The sequence below is a fragment of the Vespula vulgaris genome, chromosome 1 (assembly GCF_905475345.1).
Source record: "Vespula vulgaris chromosome 1, iyVesVulg1.1, whole genome shotgun sequence".
Taxonomy (NCBI): Eukaryota; Metazoa; Arthropoda; class Insecta; order Hymenoptera; family Vespidae; genus Vespula; species Vespula vulgaris.
Genome location: NC_066586.1, coordinates 7,624,205 through 7,640,036, shown reverse-complemented (window position 1 = coordinate 7,640,036; position 15,832 = coordinate 7,624,205). Strand labels below are relative to the sequence as shown.

The 15,832-nt window shown below is 32.0% G+C and overlaps 1 protein-coding gene across 4 annotated transcripts in view; it reads right to left on the bottom strand.

Moving 5' to 3' along the window:
* Positions 1-14,790, bottom strand: part of LOC127063917 (receptor-type guanylate cyclase Gyc76C-like) — a 73,159-nt gene extending 58,369 nt beyond the window's left edge. For 3 of the 4 annotated variants that reach the window (XM_050994248.1, XM_050994240.1, XM_050994279.1), the window contains exons 1-2: positions 14,452-14,790; positions 13,226-13,868 (exon numbers count right to left, since the gene is read on the bottom strand). The gene's annotated coding sequence lies outside the window, so the exon portion shown is untranslated. The remainder of the gene's footprint in view (positions 1-13,225; positions 13,869-14,451) is intronic. The other variant, XM_050994269.1, reaches the window with a different exon arrangement.
* Positions 14,791-15,832: the final 1,042 nt, after the last annotated feature.

Genomic DNA, 15,832 nt, shown 5'->3' with positions numbered 1-15,832 from the left:
TTTTTTCTTTTCTTTTTCTCTTATACTCTGTCTTTCTGTTTCTTCCTTTATTCCTTCATAATCTTCTATAAATTTTTGTTCGCGTTTCAAAAAATAAAAAAGAAAGAATTATAACGCACACAAGTGAAACTTATAACTCGTTATAAATTATAGTATTAACCTTCAGACATGAACCAATAATTTTATGGCAGAAATAAGAAAAAAAAAAAACAGATGAAATTATATATACGTATGATCGACGTGATTTCAAAAGTTACATAGCATTACAAAAAATTATTATCCCGAATAATGATTTACTTAAATCTTTTTTTCTTTATCTTTTTTTTTCTGATTGAAACGTGTTACGTTGTTTTTTCTTCGCCGTCACTTCCGTTTAACATACTATTTCAATTTGGAATTAATTCGAATCGTTAACGGTGATGTAAATGTTATAAATTAAGATTGAAAAAATTACAAAACCTTCTTCCTTCGCACGATTATTATTATCTTTTTGTCTTTATACCGATGATATCAAAAAACGTTTCTACAATTGCATACAAGCGCGTTAATAAGAAACCACTACGTATACGTTGGAATCTCCACCATCAGGGACAATGTTCATTATTATATTACGTCATTGCGTAATCGACGTTTACGACGACTTTATGGAACTGGCCTCGTACGTACGTTCCGCGTGTAAAAGAGAGAGAGACAGAGAGATTACACGCGCACAGATGCACGCACAATCACCCACCCACCTAAACATATACATGTATACATAGATAAATACCTACGTACATGCATACTTACATCCATAAATACATATATACATACATACATACATACATATCATGCAACACAACATACATTGAAAAATAGTATACTCATACGAGAGCACACGTGTGTCTCTTCAATGAAATCGAGAAAACTCGGTAAACTTCGGATCTCTTCGGCTAGAACTCTCTTGGCAGACATGCTGGCAGCATAGAGCATGCTTCCTACTCGTTTTTATATGTTATATATAGTGAACACTCTTATTCGTGAAAGACTCAAGTACCTATGTACGTGTATTCATGTACGTACGTAGTACGTATTATACACTCGTATGACACGAAGAAGAAGACATTAGAACCAGATGTGACTTGGACTGGCGAATAAGTTCCGACGAGCACATCAACGTTGTACTTCCGATTGCTAATCCTCTCGAACAAATGTATGTATATATGTATATGTATGTATATTTACAATTACAATCGTACTTTTCATTGTAATTAATGTCTCTTCATTTGATTTTCACGTTTGATTCGTTATCTCATATTATCTTATACATTAAGTTGCTCAAAGTTTATCGCTCAATAGGTTTATCTCTTTTCAAAGTAATCTCGAAGCATACTTCTTTAATAATTTTATCGTTAAATTCTTACGAGAGATTCTACGAAATTAATTGGAAAAATATTCGAAAAATGATGAATATGAATGTACGACATTTATTTTAATTAAAAATGAAATACTATTAATAAAGATAGGAATGCTCGAATAAATAAATTAATTGAAATTAATAAGGTCAACTAATTGATTGTTCCGAATCAAAGTTATAATTGTCAGATAGAGACCGATTGGAATACATATATACATAGAATTAGAAGGAGATCGATTTATTAAATGAAATTTTTTATTAGTTAAAAGATTATGTAATTTGAATTGAATAATAGTGAGCAACAAATAGAACAATAAACGAAGGATTGTTTTTCAGAAAGAAAAGAGATAATTAGAGCACGTACGGAAGTGTTAACATAAATTTCTCGAGCCCGTTAATAAAACGTTCTCGAATCGACCGCAGTAGTAGTGGGTTTTACGTAATTGCGTGTACTCGTCGTGAAACTTGATTTTCTCATTAGCAGGAGCACGTCAACTATCACGTACGTACTTGAATTATCGTTTCTGTCAACCGAGCCACCAAGGTTTATCTTTATGAAACATTATCTCGTCCTTTTTCTTAACTTTTCCTCTATACACAGGACGATTAGCGGATTCGTAAAAATTTTCAAATGTTTATATCTACTGTTTAAACAATTTCGTTAATCGACTAATTAAAGAATATGACGTGTAAAATGTTTCCATCGAAAATATACCATTTTTATATTGATTCTTCTTCACGACGATCATTAGTATTTCTTTCTATCTTTTTGTTTTTTCTTTATTTGATTTCAACGTCGCATTATGGAGATAATAAATCTTCCTTTCTCGTAATATTCTGAGTAATCAATATTTTCTTTTTCTTTTTCCTGTTTGATCGATTTTCTATGAAAATCATTTAGAATTTGTCATGCTTTCTTTTTCGTTAGAGTTTTATATTTTTCTTCTCACTCTTTCCTCATAACGATTAAATATCTTTAATTACAATATTATTACCAAGATAAAGATATCTATCTATCTATCTATCTATCTATCTATTTATAAATCTCTTTTATTCTCTTATTCACGATTCCTAGTTTTCCTCTCGATCCTTTCTCTAACCGAGCTCGTTTCTCTCTTATTCACGAACGGCACAAAGTGCCGTAATATTCTATCGTGATGGGGTTATTTTCGTCGTCGTTCTCCTCCGCAAGGAGCGGACAAAGATATGAAAAAGAAAAGAAGAGAGCAAAGCGTCGAGGATTCGCGTGAGTTTCGCTCTCATCGTATTGTCTTTCTCTTTCATGTTGCATTCTATATATGTATATATGTTATATATAACATATATATATATATTTCTTTCTCTCACACATCCTTATAACTATAGGAATAACTGGATTTCCAGGGTAGGAAGGCGATCGGTCGAGAATATGCACACGTTTTGCACTTCTCTTTTCTTTTCGAGGAGCTTCACAATACTCTGTCTCTGTCTCTGTCTGTCTCTCTCTCTCTCTCTCTCTCTCTCTCTCTCTCTCTCTCTCTCTTTCTCGTACAAACCTACGTGAGATTCTTTCCTTTTCTTTCAGCCTCCGGCCGGTACTTTGAATCGCTTCGGTACTTCGTTTCGCAAACGAGAAAATGGATAACGTAAAATACAGGTTGATATAATAAGCATATGTATGTATAATATATACGTTCGCCATATTACTTCTGTGTTATTTAAGTAGCTAGATACAATGTCCGTTATCTATACTTTCGTCTTACCTTCGATCTATCGTTCGATCAATATTTTTCTTTTCGATTTGGAATAACGTTCGAACAATTTCCTTTTTCGTTTCTATCAAGAGAAAATATGTTTCTCGAACAAGATCATAGTAATTTTACTGGAAAGAAAAAAAAAGTAAAAAGACCTTCCTTATTTCTTAAGAAAAAAAGATACAAAACCTTCCTTATTTCGTTAACGATCATTTCGTTTTAAGATACAATTTTCGAAATGTCCTTGAAATTTATAATTTTGAAAAGTCATTGAAAAGTCATCTTGGAATGATAAATTAATCGTTAAACAATATATATCGTCATACATTATTATATCTTTATACGAGATAATTATTTGTCAATGAAAAATTTCAAGGAAAGGAAAAAAAAGGAAAAAGAAAATGGAAAAAAAAGAAGTATAAAATGATTAGCGATAGCTGGTGTCACGTTGTTTTATTAAACGCATCCTTGGATCGTTAATCGTGTTCTCGGATGAAAGAAACATCGTGATCTCGAGACAAGCGTGCTCGCGATCTCGCGCGGCTCTTCTAAGTACGTCATCGTCGATGGTTTGTTGCACGTGAGTGCACTCTCGTTATTTAATGTTTACTTATGCTCTACGCGTTGTTATTCGTTTTAAGACATATTACTAAACTCGCGATTGAAGCTTCTAAGAGCAGGAAAAAGATGTACTAAAGTAGGTACAAGAAGCCTAAAAACTCCGTAAAAAATTAATTAATAATCAAATTGGAAATACTTTTTTTTCTTTTCTTCACGAATATTTTTGTAGATTATGCGTATGTTTAGTTACACTATATTTCCTTGAAATTTTGAATAATTTTAATAGAAAAGATTTGCAATTACTATTACCGAATTATCATTCATTACAGAATCTTCTAAAAAAAGAAAAATAAAAATCTCTTTCATATGATACATTATAATATTTTAGTCAATTTGATTCACTTAATTTGTCATAACGAATATTTTAACGTTATTTTTAATATGTTAAGCTGGTTTAATTCTTCAAAACAAATTGTTATAATTTAATAAAAATAATCGTGTAGATATAATAATAAAACTATTTTCGGTATCAATAATTGTGTTAATCGCACAAAAGATTGATAAACATATGCATATATATCAGTATCCAAGATTAAATAATGGACCATCTTATGAATAAAAACCTTCCATAAAGAAATCATAATTCTACAGTCATAAACTCATATACCCATATTTTTCAAGTTTTATTTCATTTTTCGTCACAAAATTAATTATTAATTTATATCTGAAGTGTAAATTATACTCAGTATAATATAATGTAGTTACACTAGTTCAAGTTTTATATTTTGTGTAACACATTTTATTATTTTTTCTGTTTTTTTCTTTTTTTTTTTTTTACTGAGAATAAAGCTAGGTCATAGAAGAGTAAAAAATACATAAAGTGTATAAGTTAAAATGATAACGTAACGATCGGTATTTTTCTCGAATTCGAGCAAAGTTAAACGCCAAAGGTCGCACAGTTCTAAGTAAATATTATCGAGTTTTCAAGTCTGCGAGTAAGTTTGCGAGAAGGAAGGAATACTAAGTGATATAGAGGATTGTACGAAGAGCTACGAGATATTATTTGATAAAAATAACATTCTATTTTTATGGATGCAATTCACGTACTTGAAGCATTTTTCAGTAAATCGCATCTTTGTGATTGATGATTTCACAAAATGAAAAAAAAGAAAAAGAAAAAGAAAACGAAAATAATCATTATTTTAATATCATTCACGATAAATCAAATTCATTTCTAATCGTCAACGTAGTATTTAATAATAATAATTAACTTAAATTCTTTCTGTTTCTCCAATTGTATATATGTACATATTCTAATCGCAGGAATATATATATTCCATGTATATATATTCTAAGCACAGGAATAAATATTTTCGACAATTTTCCTTTTCGATCGTAATTAAGAAACTCGTTAAAAAGATATAACTAAACATACTCGTGTACGAAAAAAATGTTATTGAAGATTCTAATAAAGTGACATGACAGAAAAAACGTAGAAAATAAATAATTCATAGCTCACAATATCCACTACAATTTTTCAAACACAGTTACACACAAACACATATATGTATAAACACACATATATACATATATACATATGTATGTATGTTCAATAGTAGATGACTCTTTCGACGATTTTAATTATGTATTTTTCTCAATTTCGTCTGTCTGACACACTCTCTCTCTCTCTCTCTCTCTCTCTCTCTCCTCCCTCTCTCTCTCTCTTTCTCTCCATCCTCCACTTTATTTTTCTTATTCATATTGAATCAATTTAAAAGAAGAACCAAACATGTAAATATGTATTTTGAACGGTAGGTGAGATGTCAGTGGTTGCGTTTGTGACGATGACGCGTTTTCACTTTCCATGCTCTCGAGAAATCGTTCCAACTATAATTCTCTCTCTTCTATTCGTTCGTTCGCTCGGGTTAACGTTCGATAGTCGCGAAGGCCATCGCATTATTGCCAGCTGACTCGAGCGATTCTTTCCAAGCTCTTTGAATCCTACGATGAGCGACGGCAAAGAGACTAAGATAGCCGTGCTTCTTCGTATCAGGAATATTCTCTAATAAGTAGTTTAAACGAACGTCATTCTCTCTGTATGCATTTATTTTTTCTTTATTTTTTCTTTTTATTTTTTTTTATATAAACAAATGATTTATTAACTTAGATTGTCTATAGCATTTTGTTTGATCGTCACGTAAAAGGGCCATCTGTGAAATTTTTCTCGACATGCCTAATATCACCGTACGTTTTTTCAATATTTTTTGAATGAAGAAAAAAAATTTTAATACAAAAAAAGAAGAAAAAAGGAAAATTATTATTATTATTATTATTATATAATGACTGATTCGCGGAATACGTCTAAAAAGCCTGTCAAGACATGTCAATTATCTTTGAACGTTCTTGCTGTTTGTTCGTCGTTGTTAATTCTATTTGAAAAAAAAAAAAAAAAAAAAAAGAAAAAAAAAGAAAAAAAAAAGAAAATGACACTTTTTTATCTATTGATTTTTCTCTTCTTTACACAAACAAAGTAAAAATACAAAGTGGGTAAAAAGACAAAAAATAGAAAATAAAATAGATGAAGGAAATAAAAATACTATAAGAAATGGAAATTCTAAAATGAATGAAAACGATTACGTGTAAGATTTAATCTTTTAATCGTTAACGAGGACGATGATTTTCCTCATAGAAAGAATTCGTCGATCCTCTTGTTCCCTCTTAACAATTGATTCCCGTCATGTACGTCGCGTAAACAGATTTGACGAATTAAAATTGGTCGCGTGTACGTGTAACTCTTAGCGAGGACGAGAAAGAAAATATCTCGAGAGTGCTTGAGATTAACGTTCGAGGTTTGAAATAATTAAGCTCGTTAACGAAGTCGAGTGCTGTTTCTTCGTCTCTTCTCGAGTTTCTTCTAAGATAGAATTTACCGTTTACATTGAGAATCGTAAGAATGTTTATTGAGAGACGACCTCTGATCGAACGAGACGAGAAAGCAAATTTTTCTCTGTCTGCGTTGTCTCAGACAAAGAAAACGAAAGAGAGAGAGAGAGAGAGAGAGAGGGAGGGGGGGAGAGAGAGAGAGAGAAGTAATAAATTATTCTTTCCAAAGAATCGACAAATTTAATTTTTTAACGAAGGGATTACGTTCTAATATTATATTTTCGAACGACAAAATCTCGTTCGTACGTTAATTAAATTTTTCCCTATACACGTATATTGATTTTTTGCAAATTTGTTTTAATCAAATCATAACTCATTGCAATTGCAAATTCAATGAAACTCGCTGACGAAGTCGAATAATTGAATATATTTATCGATATATACAATAATATGGAAAAGAAAGAGAGAAATAGATAAATACATAGATAGATAGAAAGAAATATGTTTAAGGGAAATATATTGCTGAAGTAATAAAAAACTTAGTTAGGTATCGTTAGAATCGTCGATGGGATTTAATTTATGCGACGATTAATTCTAATTCCTTCGAAAATAACACAGGCTAACCGGTTTTCTAGTCTATTAATAGAAACCATTCGGTCTCGTTCAAATTTTCTACCAACTAGATATCTCCATTTTTTTCATATTCTCTTCTTTCCTTCTTCTTTTCCTTCTTTTATCGGGAAGATAACACTCGAGGCTAAAAATAATCGTCGTTGCTCCGTATGATATATTTTTTTCTTTCTCTTTTTCTTTTTTCTTTTTTTCTTTTTTTTTAACGTCTCGAGGTCACGAATCCAAAGAATTCATATACACATTCACGGATTCCATCGATAATGGAGCACAGCACCGGATAAAGTTCGTTGCAAATGTAAATTATTCGTGTCTTTCACTTTCTTTTTAATCTCGAAAAAAATAATTTTTACTAATGTTTAAAAATAAATTATATGCTATGCGATACTTACAGATGAACTTGTAATTATCTATGATTATACTACATTAAGTAATATAATTTATACTTACAGCGAACATTTAGATACGAACTGACAATTAATTTTCTAGCAAAACAATAAAATAAGAAATTAATTAAGAAGTACAACGTGTATGTGACTAGTTAATTAAATTAAATAATGTTACAAAGCATTTCAGATTATTCTAGTGTCACTTCGTATCTACGAAAGAGAGAGAGAGAGAGAGAGAGAGAGAGAGAGAGAGAGAGAGAGAGAGAGAGAGAGAGAGAGAGAGAGAGAGAGAGAGACAAAAAAAGAGAGAAAGAGAGAGAAAGAAAGAGACGAAAAGATCACGCTCGGCTCATGTCAACAAGATCCCGTCTTAACGGTACATCCGCATGGCACGTGCGAATACTCGAGAAAAATCAATCTTCCTCGAATGCCAATCGATTATATATATAGATACATGATACTAACGAACCGTCCAGAACGAGAGCGATATCATGACGTATGTATTCAAAGCGATTAAAAAAATAAAGTATCAGGAACGATTGATCAAGGTCGGATGATCGATTTATTCAACGTATACACGAGCAAAGATTTATATACCATTTCTCCGATTCGCAAAAGTCGGACTACGTAACAGTGGAAAATTTGCGTGATCTTGTCGGAAATTTGCGGATTATGAATTTTTCTGATATCTTACGGAACTTTTTCGATAATTATTTTTCTATAGAAATATTTAAATAATCGTATGTGTATGTATCTATAAAATAAATTGAAGATACATTTATAAAAAGTTAATTATTAACACGCTTTTATTCGGAATAAGAAAATTCTATGCGACGTTTTCGGTTATTCTATAATTAATGTAATTAAATAAGTTATGTTACTAAATCGTCAAATTGAAAAGAAATGTTGGACCGCAGGAAATGAAAGTAACTCGGGCCAGGCTCGTTTCGAAAGAACGAGGAAGCTCTTTCGAGGAAACTCGGTGCACGCGGAGCCACGCGAGAGTCATCGGATCGACGTAAATCAATCTCGTAGTGGCTCTCGTAGGTCGTTAGTGCCGCGAGAAAGAATCCCGATAGAAAGCCTCTTACGTTCCTTCGTCTCGGGCTTATCTCTCCGTTAAGTAAATCTCTGTTAAGAGGTCGAAGGCACGGATACTTCGGATTCCAATGTTGCTCCTTTCCTTCTTCTTTCTTTCGTTCTTTCTTTCTTTCTTTCTTTCTTTCTTTCTCATTCTCTTTCTCCCTCTCTCTATCTCTTTTTTTTCGTCACTTTGTAAAGTAACTGAAAATTTCCAAACATTTCTTAACGAATAATTACGTACGATATATACACAGTTAAGAAATTTATTATTATTTAAGAATAATATTCCATCGAGCAATTCTATCGAACAAAAGTCATTATTAAGAGCCAGAAAAATATTTAGTAAAGAGTGATTTTGTAATTAATTATTATAATAAGGATTTAATCGTTAATTATTAAATATAATTTTAGATATGAATGTAATAATTAAATTCCATTATTAATTATAATAATAAGAAAAAAATTGTACAAAAAATAGCAGATGGATACAAGGATTTATATAAAAATCCAATGAGAATAATTTAATCGTTAATTGTTGTAATATTATTAATAATTTCTAAGCATAACTAATAATACATAATTACAATATAATTAATAATTAATGATTAAATTATACTCACTGGATTTTTATATGAATCCTCGTGTTCTTTTTGAATAAATTAACCGATCATACCTATTGGAAATATAATACATATAAGTCTCGTTATTAGCAATAATAAGTTATTCATTCATTATAATCGTGGTAGTTATCGAACGACCTTTCTATAAACATTCTAGTACTGTGATATTTTTAGAAATATTGACATAAGGGAAGACCTTTGCTTGTTGGAAAATACAACAAAAGAAATATCGATCTTTCTTACACGATCGTGTATTCCTTTTTCTGAGAATATATATAAAAAAAAAGAAAAAAAAGGAGAAACAAATATGTAAGAAATATGTAAAAGAAGCTATCGATTCTAAGAAGAAACGCGTGCTGTTTCTTGCGTTTGTAAAGAGAGAGACAGAAAGAAGGAGAAAGAGAGAGAAAGAAATATCTGCGTCAGGAGGAACAGTCCTCGGATTCCATGTAGTCGATGAAGCAGAAGAAAGTCGGGAAACCTTTATTCTTTGGAGCAGCAGCAGCGAGACTAAAGTTTATATTCTCTTCTCACCGACACCATCAACTTATATTGCTTACTATGTGTTTATGAAGATATTGAACGCGTAGTTTGACGACGAGTAAACATATACGAGAGGAAACTACCAATGTTTTCTTTACCTAATCATCACTCTATGAGTATGTTTAATTATAAGAAACAATGTTTCGAAAATTGCCCGAAATATTTTATAGTAAACAACTGAGTTTTCAACGAATGTGATTTCTATGTTCTATTATGAAATGAAATATTAGAAATATAAAATATGTATTTATACAATATATATAATGAAAATATGAAATATTTATATAATATAATACAATATTGTTCAAATGTATTTAGACAAATATAAAATATTTGTAATATTTGCATGAATTCTCTATTAAAACGTAATTGAATTAATTAAGATCTTTATATATTAATGAGGTAAACATTATTTAAAGATTATTTCAAACTCGAGTAAGAATACCGATACATTCACGAAATTGCATAAGAGATATTGAAGATATGATAATAAAAAAAAGAATGAAAAATGTAGACAATTGAACAACCTTGAATTTGCACCTGAGTGAGAGAGAGAGAGAGAGAGAGAGAGAGAGAGAGAGAGAGAAAACTCGCAGAGCGACGAACCGTCCTGCGGAACGATTAAACGTCGAAGAGTTATCGCTCGTTAAGCTACCAAGCAAATAGAGTTTCTTGACCGTGAAGTAATAATGCTCGAAGGAGATCGTTGCGCCTTGTTAAGATTGTTAAGCATGGAGTTCTTCGTTGGACTCGGTACGTTCTGTTGTATGTTCTCTGTGATTCTTACGCCAATGTCGCGTGAATTAAACGATAAAAACAAAATATATTTTTTTTTCATTCGCAAACAAATTTATGTAAATTTATTAAAAACAACGCAAGTATTTATTTAGCAAAATTATTTAAAAACAAAAATTAAGAAAAACAAAAGTGACTAAATTATTTTATCGAGGATATCATATCCAATTATCATATATAATTGATTATGATAATGAAAAAAAATATATATATATATAAATTTTGTGATCGACACGTTGTTTTACGCTATATAATAATTAAATAAAGAAATACGTTAATGAATTGCAACCAAAATGATTTCGTAATAACGATGGCACCTATCGATGATCATTTTGATAATGATGACGTCATATATACATACATACATACATACATACATATATATATACATATATATACATGTGTATATATATATATATATATATATATATATATATATATATATATTGATACGACGATCGTTGAAAAGTGATATAATAACGAACGTAGTACGTAATCCATCGCGATAATCATCCTCCTTTCATCATGCTCGAAATAAAAATCACCTGTTAATCGTCCTTATCTTTGAGTAAAGCCAGACGAGCGTTCATTCTTGAGACGTAACATACTTAAAACTCGAGTGGAAAAATTTCAAACGTGCTTTAAGAGGAGATTACAAAATCCAATATGAAATTCTTATGCAAATATTGTTTGCATAAGAATAAATTTTTTTTCTTCTTTTTTTTTTCTTTTTTTAATATTCAGAATAATCTCCCAATTTTCAAAATATTATATCGCTTTATACAGACTTACAAATAAGTAAAAATTATTGGATATATTATTAATATATTAATAGTAAAATAATTATTATATATTTTTTTATATTGATAATATACTAATAATAACGTATTAATAATAATCATACTAATAATTATTATCAGTACATTATTAATATAAAAAGAATATTGGAATATTATCAATATAATAACGAAACGATATCGAATGTACATTACTCGTTTTTAAATAGTCTCGTCTATTAATTTCTGTTTTTAACATCAATTTAAATTACATTTGTTTCGTAATTATTTGAACAATAAAGACATACGTTCTCAATAGGTCGAACGATCAAATTGCCAAGCTCTTGTCGGTGTATGAGTACATACATACATACTCAGAGCCATCGCCCTGTCGAATACAATTCAAAGTGAACTTCAAATATTTACGTCTCGCCTCATTTCCAAGTATATGTATATGTGTATATATATATATATATATATATGCATACATATATATATACATATGTAAAGTCCAGAACACGTGACTCTCGAGAGGAAGCTTACAATTATACAAAAAAGAAAGAGACGAGAGTATAAATCTTCAAACTTATTGTTAGAATAACAATAAAACATAAAGGGGAGAAGAAAAAAAAGAGAAAAAAGAAAGAAAGAAAGAAAGAAAGAAAGAAAAAAGAGAAGTGGAGGAAGGGAGTAAAAAAAACAAACAAACAAAAACAACAACCAAGGATAATATCCTTTTCTTACAAACTAGAGAGAAGATAGATAGATCCAATAGGTTAGAGCTTTCACTACGAAGTCGAGAGGCCTATCGAAGGAAGAAATCGAAGTTGGCCGAGAACCAGGTCTAAAAATAGCTTGAGTGCAAAGGGTTAAAACCGTGAGAAAGCATCCGAGAGCGCGTGCTCGTGGCATCCCGATTCGAATTTCTCGATCGGAGGAAGAAGAAGACGAAGAAGACGAAGAGGACGAAGAGGACGAAGAAGTAGAAAAAGGAGAACGAAGAGGAGAAAGAAGAAGAAGAAGAAGAAGAAAGAGGAGAAAGAAGAAGAAGAAGGAAGAGGAGAAAGAAGAAGAAGAAGAAAGAGGAGAAAGAAGAAGAAGAAGGAAGAGGAGAAAGAAGAAGAAGAAGAAAAAGGGAAAGAAAGAAGAAAGATAGAGAAACGGAAGATAAGAAAAGAGAGCGAATCCGCATGATCTCGAGACGATCTCGAGACGACGACTTCGAGATATCTTTCCTAAAGGAAGAGAGAGAAAGAGAGAGAAGGAGAAAGAAAAAGAGAGAGAAGGAGAAAGAGACAGAGAAAGAGGCGGCAAGTCGAGCGGATGTATCGAGTCGAGAGGAGTCGCGTGGTAGCGGAGTACGAAGATTCTTTTCTTCTTCTTCTTCTTCTTCGTTGGACGTGCCATGACCGTGAGAGAGAGAAAGAGAGAGAGAGAGAGAGAGAAAGAGAGAGAGAGAAGAAGAAGAAGAAGAAGAGAGAGAGAGAAAGAGAGGAAAGATGATGATGGCGGAGAGGAGTATACGAATGAACGCGACAAGGATGGACAGATATAGACGACGAAAGAGAAAGAAAGAGAAAGAGAGAGGAGAATATGCTGCTTCAAGTCGATGGACGAAGAAAGAAGAGAGAAAGACGAAGATAGAGATTGGTGAAGGAGAAAGAGAAGAGAAGAGAAGAGAAGAAAAGAGAAGAGCAGAGAAGAGAAGAGTGTGTATCGAAAGAGAGGGAGAACGGAGAGAGATAAAGAGAAAAACAGAGAAAGAAAGAGAGAGAAAGAGAGAGATAGGTAGGGTGCGCACACGGTTCTCTGTTACCTGCGACTCGTGGCCGTGTCCAGCATGGTAATCCAATCCCGCGGATGAAAGAGAGTGGAGTGCTTCGTCGATGTGTGTTTCGTCGTGGACGGGTATATATGTGTTAGTGCGTGCGAGTGTGTATATTCGCGAGGGCTCGGAGGGAAGCTCGGTAGGCTACCTCGACATCCTCGCGAAAAAGTCGGCGAACTTGGTCCTCCTTTTTCTCCTTCTCCTCCTCCTCCTCCACCTCTTTCTCTTTCTCTTTCTCTACTCTTCGCCGGAAAGGAGCGATAGAGAGAAAGAGAGTGATATTAGAAAGAGCGAGATGGATGATACTACTCGATGACGGTTTACGTGCAGTAACACCGACAACACCAGCGTAACACTATCTTCTCCGATTTATTAATGTTGTACTATATTCTTTCTTTCTTCCTTTCTTTCTTTCTTTCTTTCTTTCTTTCTTTCTTTCTTTCTTTCTTTCTTTCTTTCTTTCTTTTCTTTCTTTCTTCCTTTCTTCTTTCTTTTCTTCAATGACGTTTATTTCTCGTTATATTTAAGTGTTGTGTGTTTGTTGTTTGTTTATTGTTTGTTGATTCGTCGTATGCGTGTATGTATGTACGATGTATGATACGACGCGTGTCGATGGATAATCCGATGAAATCTTCATGAAAAAAAAAACAACGAAGGTATAGCACTCACTCGCATAGGCGCGCACGATCAACGGAGTATCTCTCGTCTCTTCTTCTACTATGATGAGGGAGAGAGAGAGAGAGAGAAAGAAAGAGAGAAAGATGACGATGATGATGATGATGATGATGATGATGATGATGATGATGATGATGATGATGATGATGATGATGATGATGACGATGCGGAGAAACAAGAAAGAGGAAGCTCTTGTACTTGCGCGCGCGCGCGTGCGTTCACTTGAAAGGAGGAGAGAACGCGGAAGAACGCGGCCTCGGAGCCGCGAAACTTCCAACTCTACGAGGAAGATGAAAATTAAGAAGAAGAAGAAAAGGAATAAGAATAAGAACACTGCATTAAGAAAAGGAGAACGTTGCTCTCCTTTTATCTATCTACTATGTATATATATATGTGTGTGTATATATATATGTATCTATCTATCTATCTATCTATCTCTCTCTTTCTTTATTTCTTTCGTTCTCTCCGTTTCTTTTTGTTTTCGTTTCTTCTTTCTTTTTTTCTTTCTTTCTTTCTTTCTTTCTTTCTTTCTTTCTTACTATTAGCTCCTCTTTGGAAGATACTCCCGTACTAGCCGACAAAACGCGATCGCGTATATTATCGGACGATTCGAAGGTCACGAGGTCGAGCACACTTGCTTGCGATCTATCGAATCGATTCGTTGCTTTTTCGGTGACTCGTCCTCAAACGTAACACTGCTTACAATTACGTCGACGACGTACTTGGTCCGCGTTGATAAAAATTATACCGACGATTATAATGATCGAATTGACGAAGAAACGACGATGACGATCGTCCCGACCGAAAAAACAATCGCTCGAGAAACTCGGATACGACCGCGCTTTAGCAGAGGCCGCAACATACTGAAGCGAACACATGATCGCAAGGGGGCTAGTATTGCCTGCTACCGCTCAGATGGCGCCACTACGACCCTCCGACTCCTCTCGAACCATGATCGAGCGATCGATCTTTACGCGCGGTGATCCGAACATCAACATTTTTCCACGCGACTGATTTTCTTTTCTATTTATTAATTTTCTTTTCATTTTTTCATTTATTTTCCTTTTTTCTTTTGATTATTTTTATTTCTTCATTTTCTTCCAGTAAGCTCGTATTTATTAATTGTAGTTAGTGTTATTAATTGTTATGAATTTAATTTTTATTTGCTTTTTTTTTGGTTAATTCTAATTTTTTTTTTATCTTACTCGAAGTAAATATATTTTTCACGTTTGAAAATATGAAATTATGAAAAATTATAAAAATTTCTCGATATCGAAATGGAATTTCCTGGACTCTTGTAAATTTTTTCTTTTTTTTTATCTTCGGTAAAGCATAATTTTACATATATATTATTTATTCATTTTGACTGTTTTCATCTTTGATTTATTTATTAAATGCGTACGACCGTAAATGTTTTTCAGGTGTCTCTTCACAAACTCATCTCGATCGTTCTGGTACAAATTCATTAAATATAATTAAATGCAGTGACTTTATATGCGTTGCCTCGTTTAATTACTTCCTCTGAATTTAATATACAATATTTCGTTACTCTATGTTTTACCTTTTACATTTACTTTTTGCATTTAATATGTATATAAAGTTATTTTCCTTTCCTTTTTAGTTTAAAAAAAACTAATGTTTTTATAAGGCCAGTGATACACGTCTAATTGAATTAAAATTGGTTCTTCATAGATTTAAATTTTATAGTTCGAGAATATTTATGGATATTTTGTACTTTCAATTTGAGCGAAGGTTAGATATCGTATAAAAGTTATTCTCCTAAATAATAATAGAATATTTTCATCAAAAACTCAGTAGTAAATCGATTTTTAAAAATTTACTTCATAACTAGAATAATAATATATAACAATAATAATAATAACAACATATACAATAATAATGTTTTAGATAAAAAAAAAG